Here is a 7,859-nt window from a genome sequence, read left to right as displayed (position 1 = left end):
ATTTTCTCATTGATTCTGAGTGAATCATTGGATGAATGCATTAAGAAGATTACTGCACCCAATTTATGTACACATCTTCTTACCGTACTGTATACATTTTAATACATATGCCAAATGAATTAAACAGTGTGAAAATCAAATCCCCAATCAAGGCAGGCATAATAAAAGTAGTAATGTTGAATAAACTTATTTTAAAAAGAAAAGAAAGGAGATTAAGAAGAAATCATCACTGTTAATATGAGTTGTATATGTGTTCCATAAAAACAGGTGTGTTTTGGCCTCACTCTGCTTTTCCTAAAGGTTTTTCAAAACCAGCAATGCCATTGGACAAATATGCAGGGTACATCTACATATTTCTTGTTGTTATCCATCTGTCTCAAGAGACATTGGAGTGCTCCTCTGTGGGTGAAATCAAACTGCTATTAGCAGCACCAAAGTGACTTCCCGGGGCACAATCCTGGACCGTGTGTATGGAGGCCTGCCCTGGGCTGCTCAGAAGACAAGACCCCCTCTTGGCCTTATGGAGGTGGTCCAAAGGAAAGCAGAGCAAGACATTTGGTTGCTTCTATATATTAGAAGAAACTGGATAATGTCTCTGCTCACAAATATGGAACTTGCAACTGTAGAGGACTGGCTCTGAGACAAAGGTCAAGGAGCTTGAACCCTTGAGTTAATGTGCTTCAGCTGTCATTTAAAAAGTAACTATCAACCCCATTGATCATGGACTGTTGGGCTATTCCAGCATTATTAATTAATAAGATCAATGACATGGGACTTTACTTAAGAAACAGGACCAATTCAAAGGCTCAGTGCTTTTTTTCTTGGGGGGGGGGGACAACGCATACCCCGGAACATTTTGTGAATCTTTGTACTTTTGTCTATTTACTGTATTTATTTTTCCCCGATTTAATGGGTGATTTTATTGAGTCAAAATGAGTCCCCCTAAACTTTTTAGAAAATAAGCACTGCAAAGGCTCATCTAGTGCCTACATTATCTTCTCTCAATAACCAACCAGATGCTTCTTGGAAGCCCATGAATGTATTTCCCCTGACTTGTGATTCCCAGCAAGTAGCAGGGCCGGCCCACTCATGAGGGAAGGTGAGGCGATCACTTTGGGCAGCAGGATCCACAACAGCAGCAGATCCAGCCTCCAAGGAATGCATCACCTGTAGATCTTTATTCCCACCTTGTTCTGATACGTATAGAGCAAGGTGGGGAGGAGCCATTTTGTGCTTTGCCTCAGGTGCCCTGGAGTTTCTATTTAGCAGTCGTAACAAGTAGCCATGGATAGCTTTATCCTCCATTTTGTCTGATTTCTACAGGGGTTCCTTCCTTCCTCTTTTTCTTTTTGGATTTAGGGAAACTCTTTTATGCTTTGAGACAGGCAGGAGCAAATACTTGATTGCTTTTCGGTTTGTTGTTTTAAATACTGTGTGTCGTTATGGTGATGTTGTTGTTGTACGTTGCCTTGTACCATTTCTTTCTGTGTTAACCTTTGTGAGCTGCCTTCCCGAGGGGTTTCTTTGGCCAAAATGTGGCATAGAAACAAAGCAAATACTGTAAAAATGTGCATTTTAAAGCTGACACTTGGTGTAGCTTGCTGTTCCAAGACATTTAGGTTAAAAATCCAAATTGCACTTCTGCTTAATTAGCTGGTGGGGCAGAATCCACCAGAAGTTGACAAAATTCCTAGACATGTTGCTGCACAGTGGCAACAAGAGAACTTGTGCAGGAGAACTTCTCAGTGGATCAGCTTGGTCTGTCTCCCATTCTGCTGTCCTTACTGGTGCCCAGTCTCTGCCTGCCTATTGCTGGGGATGCCTCAGCAAACCCTCTCTCTCCCCACGTGTCATCCGAAAAAGTCTAAACACATGTGGGGTGGTGGGGTGAGACCTGGGTCAGCTTTTGTCCCTGGGTTAAAGGCTGTGGCTGCTATTTTGTCAGCAGCTCCAGGTGAATTTCTGAGCAGTGTGGAGTGGGAGGGAGACTGCGAGAGAGAGGCTTTGTTCTCCAGGCTGGGGAAATGTCTGCAGTATCAGCATGACACCCCTTTTCAATCTCTGACCCTGGGTTTCCACACACCCACAACCAGCATGTTCACAATCAGGCTGGAGAACCATCCAGGCTAACAAAGGTAGGGGTGTGTGATAGGGCTGGAGCCTTTCTCTTCAGCGCTCTCTCTCTCTCTCTCTCTCTCTCTCTCTCTCTCTCTCTCTCTCTCACTCACACACACACACACACACACACACACACACACACGGGGTGGGAGTTGTAGAGGCAAGTGGTGAGAAAAAATTTGAATGAACAAGACTCATCAGAGCTGCAATAAAGGGGCTATCTTATGCTAGAGCAATGTCTATTGATGTAGGGCTAATGCAGACTTCCAAGCTGCACAGAGCTCTTCTTCTGACAATAGAGAAAGGTGGCAAATTCTCACGTACAGAGAGAGCAAAGCTATTTGTTAAGGCAAATGTTTTTAGCCTTCTGGTGAACAAGGTACTAACTACAGGTAGGTAGCCGTGTTGATCTGAGTCGAAGCAAAATAAAAAAAATCCTTCAGTAGCACCTTAAAGACCAACTAAGTTTTTATTTTGGTATGAGCTTTTGTGTGCATGCACACTAACTATTTAGCATTTTGAAGCTTGCCAAGCAACTGATTAAATATCTTGTAGCTGATTCTGTCAGATCCTTACCCAATGAAGCAAGTCAGGGGTAGTCAACTTTTTTGGACCAGGAGGCACACTTTGAATTTTGAGTTATGTCACAAAATAGCGGCTGCCAATGCAGGTGTGGCATAACACAACACAAGAGAGAAAGTACAATCAAGGTGGAGCTTTTTCCATAACTGTATCTTCATACGAGCAAAGGCTTACTGTACTGGTTCAAAATGAGACAGAATCAGGGAAAATATTTTAAAGGGGATAGGGAAACTGAAGCTCTTTAAAGATTCCTATCACTTATCAATTGCAGCTCTGATTTTACTCACTGACCAAAACATGGACAGGTGGGAGCAGCCAGGATTACTCATTTCGCAAAAATCATGTAAGAATGTTAACTGCATATTCTGCTTCATAACTTACTTTCTAGGATGGCTAGAGACTATGGGGCTTCTTTTAATGAAAGCTCAAAGTCAGGCCAATGAAGTCTTTGTGGATGCTACGCACCCACAGGTGATGGGTTGGTGAACTAAGTGGTTATGTTTCAATGATTTGCACACTGCAATTTTTCACCACAGGTGTTTTTTGAAGGTTCCTGAAAGTTGACAATCTCACTTAAAGTATGAGCCCTTAGAGTTTTAACAAATAAAATTTGCTGGCCACTGTTTGTAAGAAGGAAAACTCTTATTATTGCTTTTAATATTTCTGTTGGAAGCCGCCCAGAGTGGCTGGGGAAACCCAGGCAGATGGGCGGGATATAAATAAATTATTATTATTATTATTATTATTATTATTATTATTATTATTAACAAGTTTTAGAATAAGTCAGTGCTCTAGTCCTGTTTGGGTTGCTTTGTATAGTACAGTATATGAATACAGTGGTACCTTGGTCTACAAACGCTTTGTAAACGAACACTTCGGACAACGAACTCCGCAAAACTGGAAATAGGTCTTCCGGTTAGCTAACTTTGCCCTGGAGGACAAATGCGAGAGGCCTCATTAGGGAAAGCACACGCCTTGGTTTAAGAATACTTTGGTTTAAGAACAGACCTCTGGAATGGATTAAGTTCGTAACCCGAGGTACCACTCTACCAGGAACATATCAGTACATCCTGTTCTCATAGTGGCGAAACAGATGGCCAAGCAGGATCTGAGCACAAGAGCCCTCTCTCTCCCCAGCTGTGGTTTCCAGCAACTGCTCTTCAGAAGTGAGGTTGGCAGTGATGTGCCACAAGGTGCACTGGATGCACATGGCTGGCAGCCTGTGGGCTGAAAAGTGGAGTGCATGGGATAGTCAACACACACTTGCCATAACTCCCATTGGACATGCAAACTTGCTGCTACCATTGTTGCCTATGGACTGAGAGCGAACCTCTGAGAAGATCTGTTGAGCAAAGTAAATCTGGCTAGGCAATGTTCTACCAAAATGCCCCTAGCAATATGAGAAGCCGGTTGTGTGCCAATGGATAGCCTGCTGCCCATTGAGTCCATTCACGGGAGATGCAGTACATCGCTGTGTGCTCTGTGCAAAGAGCTGTTACACCCACTGAAGGGTTACTCTAGGTCAGGCATCCCCAACCTTCAGCCCTCCAGATGCTTTGGACTACAATTCCCATCTTTCCCGACCACTGGTCCTGTTAGCTAGGGATCATGGGAGTTGTAGGCCAAAACATCTGGAGGGCTGAAGGTTGTGGGTGTCTGCTTTAGGTTGACCAGGCCACTCCTGGGTGGATCTTTGCTCCCATTTGCGGTGCTGCTTCCATATGCAACTCATAGGAGTGCATTGTAGCCATTAATTTACATGGGGGAAAGTAAGGGGGTGTTCCTTGGACCCAATTTATGTGCTGCAGATGGGGGGGAATAAATTGTCCTACCACTCTGATGGCCCCCATGGTTTAGGACAGGCTTCCTCAACCTCGGCCCTCCAGATGTTTTGAGACTACACTTCCCATCATCCCTGACCACTAGTTCTGCTAGCTAGGGATCATGGGAGTTGTAGGCCAAAAACATCTGGAGGGCCGAGGTTGAGGAAACCTGGTTTAGGAAATCATCCTTTGTTGCCCTCAACTGCATCCTGGATTAGACCACATTGTTTTTCTCTCAGAGATTGCAGGGACATGCCTTGAGAATAGAGGTGGACCCAATTTGCAGAACCCTGCCCCTTCATCCGCATATTCCTCTCCCTGGATTCACTTGGTATGATGCTCCTGTGACACTTACCACAGACATACATTATGAAGTCCATTGGGATGTCTGCAAGGAAGTGGTCCTATCCTAATACTGTACCTTACAAGCGCCATCTATCAGAAAATCCCCTGGGCTCAAGTTCTACAAGTTGGACACTGAAATAAGCTATTGAACTCGCCTCCAGTTAGATGTTGAACTTGTATGAACAGGACAGCAATTTTTATTGTTATTTTTGTGTTTGTTTGTTTTAATGTTTCTGTGATCCAGTGCAAGCAGACCTTCCTGCATTTCCATGATATGCAGGGCCTTTCTCTTGACAGCCATGCATGCAAGGACACACTGGGGGGGGGCAAACTTGCATCAACAAGTTCCGCCTCAGAGGCAGCTGCATCTCAACAAAGGGTTGCTCTTGGGGGGGGGGGGAAACACATATAAAAAGCCCACAGAGAGGATAGTATCAGGAGAGGAATCCCCTTATAAACAGCTGTGGATTTCATAACCCTGCTACTTCCTTGCACTACTAGCTGCTCTTTCTCCTGCTGTTCATCAACCCTGGCCTGTCACAATGAATCAAAGAATCAATTTACCTCCTGACTCCCTCCATGCCTAGAATCATTTATGAGATGTCGCAGGGACCCCCGCGGCAAGCATTGCTGTAACAAATGGGGCCCCTCTCTCTTCACTTACCCCTTCTAATCCCTGCCTTGTTTCTCCTCCATTCCCAGAGCGGTGGTAGGGAGAAGAATTCCTGGTTCCCAGGGGGGGAAACTAGGCTTTATTTCACCCTGGTCAAAGACCCAGTTTGGCACACGCCCACGTGCATTTGCGTACACACACACACACATACACACACACACACACACATGAGAGCCTCTGGAGGCTTCACTAGGGGCAAAAAACCCCAGCTGGCTCCCCCCCCATAGCTACATCTCTCCTTGCCCCCCTCCCCACATTTAGGCAATGTAGACATTCTGACCCAGGGCTCTGCCACCTGGGCTCTGCGCAGCGGCCACCTGGCCAGCAGGTTGAGAAGGTGACAGGCGCTGCCACAACACGCCCCACCCCGCTTGTAATCTGTCCCCAGCTTCAAGTCATATGTCATCTGTTGCACCTGAGGTATTCCATGCATGGTTAATTTATACACACAGCTAGGCTTATCCTCAATAAATTTGTCTATCTGTTAAAAACAACAACCTCCTCGTGCTTGTGGCCATCACATTATCCTGATGTATTTTTAAGTAACTCAACTCAGTGGCAGGCTCTGTGAAAGGACTTTTTAAAAGGGACTTTATCAATGGGAAGATGGGTTAATGCTGATGGGCAGAAGGTGGATGAAGTGAAGGGTGAGAACAAGGCGTCTGGACCTCCCTTGCTTCCTGGCTCTTCTCTACTCTAAGGCCACTAGTTGTCAATATCTCACCTCCATTTGCTACTGCAGATGCTAAGCCTCTTGGTAGCAGCACCATGCTTCTAAGCATACTATTGGGACTAATTAAATGTTTACTACTAGTGGTGCATGGTGGGGACGTGGATGGCACAGAGCCTAGGGCTTGCCGATCAGAAGGTTGGCGGTTCAAATCCCCGTGACGGGGTGAGCTCCCATTGTTCAGTCCCTGCTCCTGCCAACCTAGCAGTTTGAAAGCACATCAAAGTGCAAGTAGATAAATAGGTACCGCTCTGGCGGGGAAGGTAAACGGTTCCGTGTGCTGTTCTGGTTTGCCAGAAGTGGCTTTGTCATGCTGGCCACATGACCTGGAAGCTGTACGCCGGCTCCCTCGACCAATAATGTGAGATGAGCGCTGCAACCCCAGAGTCGGTCACGACTGGACCTAATAGTCAGGGGTCCCTTTTCCTTTTAGTAGTGTAGTAAACAGACTTAGCCTTTGTAGTATGTTTTTTGCTGTAGAAAACATAACAGTAACAAAGAGTAGCAGCAGCAGAAGATGACTGGATGACTACATAGAATCATAGAATTGTAGAGTTGTAAGGGACCAGGAGGGCCATCTAGTCCAACCCCCTGCAATGCAGGAATCTTCTGCCCAACGTGGTGGTTGAACCTAGGATCCTGAGTTCCTTCACAGCCAAGGAGCCGTACTTACCACACGCCATGCTTAGTGGTCAGTCCCTGGCCTCTTCGGCCATTTGCCTTTCTGACGTCCCCCCTCCTGTGTTAAATAATAACATTAAATCTGATCGCAGGCTCTCTGGAGGTGGGTGACTGAAAGAACAGACGACGTGGAGGTGGCGGGCCAGATTCCGCCTGTGCCCCAAAATATGGGCCTATTCGTTAAGGGGCACGGAGCGCGGGTGTCTGAAAGGGCAGAAGGTTGGAAGAGAGCAGAGAGATGCTCTGGCGGGAAAGGAATCGACGAGCGAGCAGCCGCCCCGTGGCGTGCAGGGGCCGGGGAGATGCGGGAGAGAAGGCGCTCTCTGGCCGGATAAGAGCCCGCGCGGGTGGCCAACGAAGCGCGGCCGGCACCTGGCGAGGCAGCACGAGCGGGACGGCACCGGCGGGCGGCTGGGCACAGGCGCACCAACAGCGACTCGGGCGGGCTCGGAGTCGCCTCCTCCCCTCGCCTCGCCCCCTCCCCGAAGTCATCCATATTTATCAGGCGCCGCCGCCGCGTCCCCCTCCCCTCCCTCTGGTAATCGGAGCAAAGGAGCGAGGCAGACCAGACGGCGGACGAGCGCGCGCGTTTCTCCGCGGCAGAGACCGGCAGGCGGCTCGCCCCCGTCCGCTGCTCCTCCGGGAGGGGACCCCGGCTGACCCCCAGGGAAGCGGGGCAAGCCGATCTCCCAGCACCGCCCCGCCCCCCGCCGCCATGCCCCCCGGGGGTTGAATGGGGCGCAGCGACCGGAGGGCACCCCCAGCCTCCCTGCCCAGGGCTATGCCAGGGTGGTGGGGGGGCCGGGAGAGCGAGCGCCCCGCGCCCCCCACCTGTAGGATCCCCATGAGCTGACCCTCCTCCCGAATTGCGAGCCCCCCCTCGGTGCCGCCCCTCCCGCGGCCTCGC

Source organism: Zootoca vivipara, chromosome 16 (genome assembly GCF_963506605.1).
Source record: "Zootoca vivipara chromosome 16, rZooViv1.1, whole genome shotgun sequence".
Taxonomy (NCBI): Eukaryota; Metazoa; Chordata; class Lepidosauria; order Squamata; family Lacertidae; genus Zootoca; species Zootoca vivipara.
Note: the sequence above shows the minus strand (reverse complement) of the source record.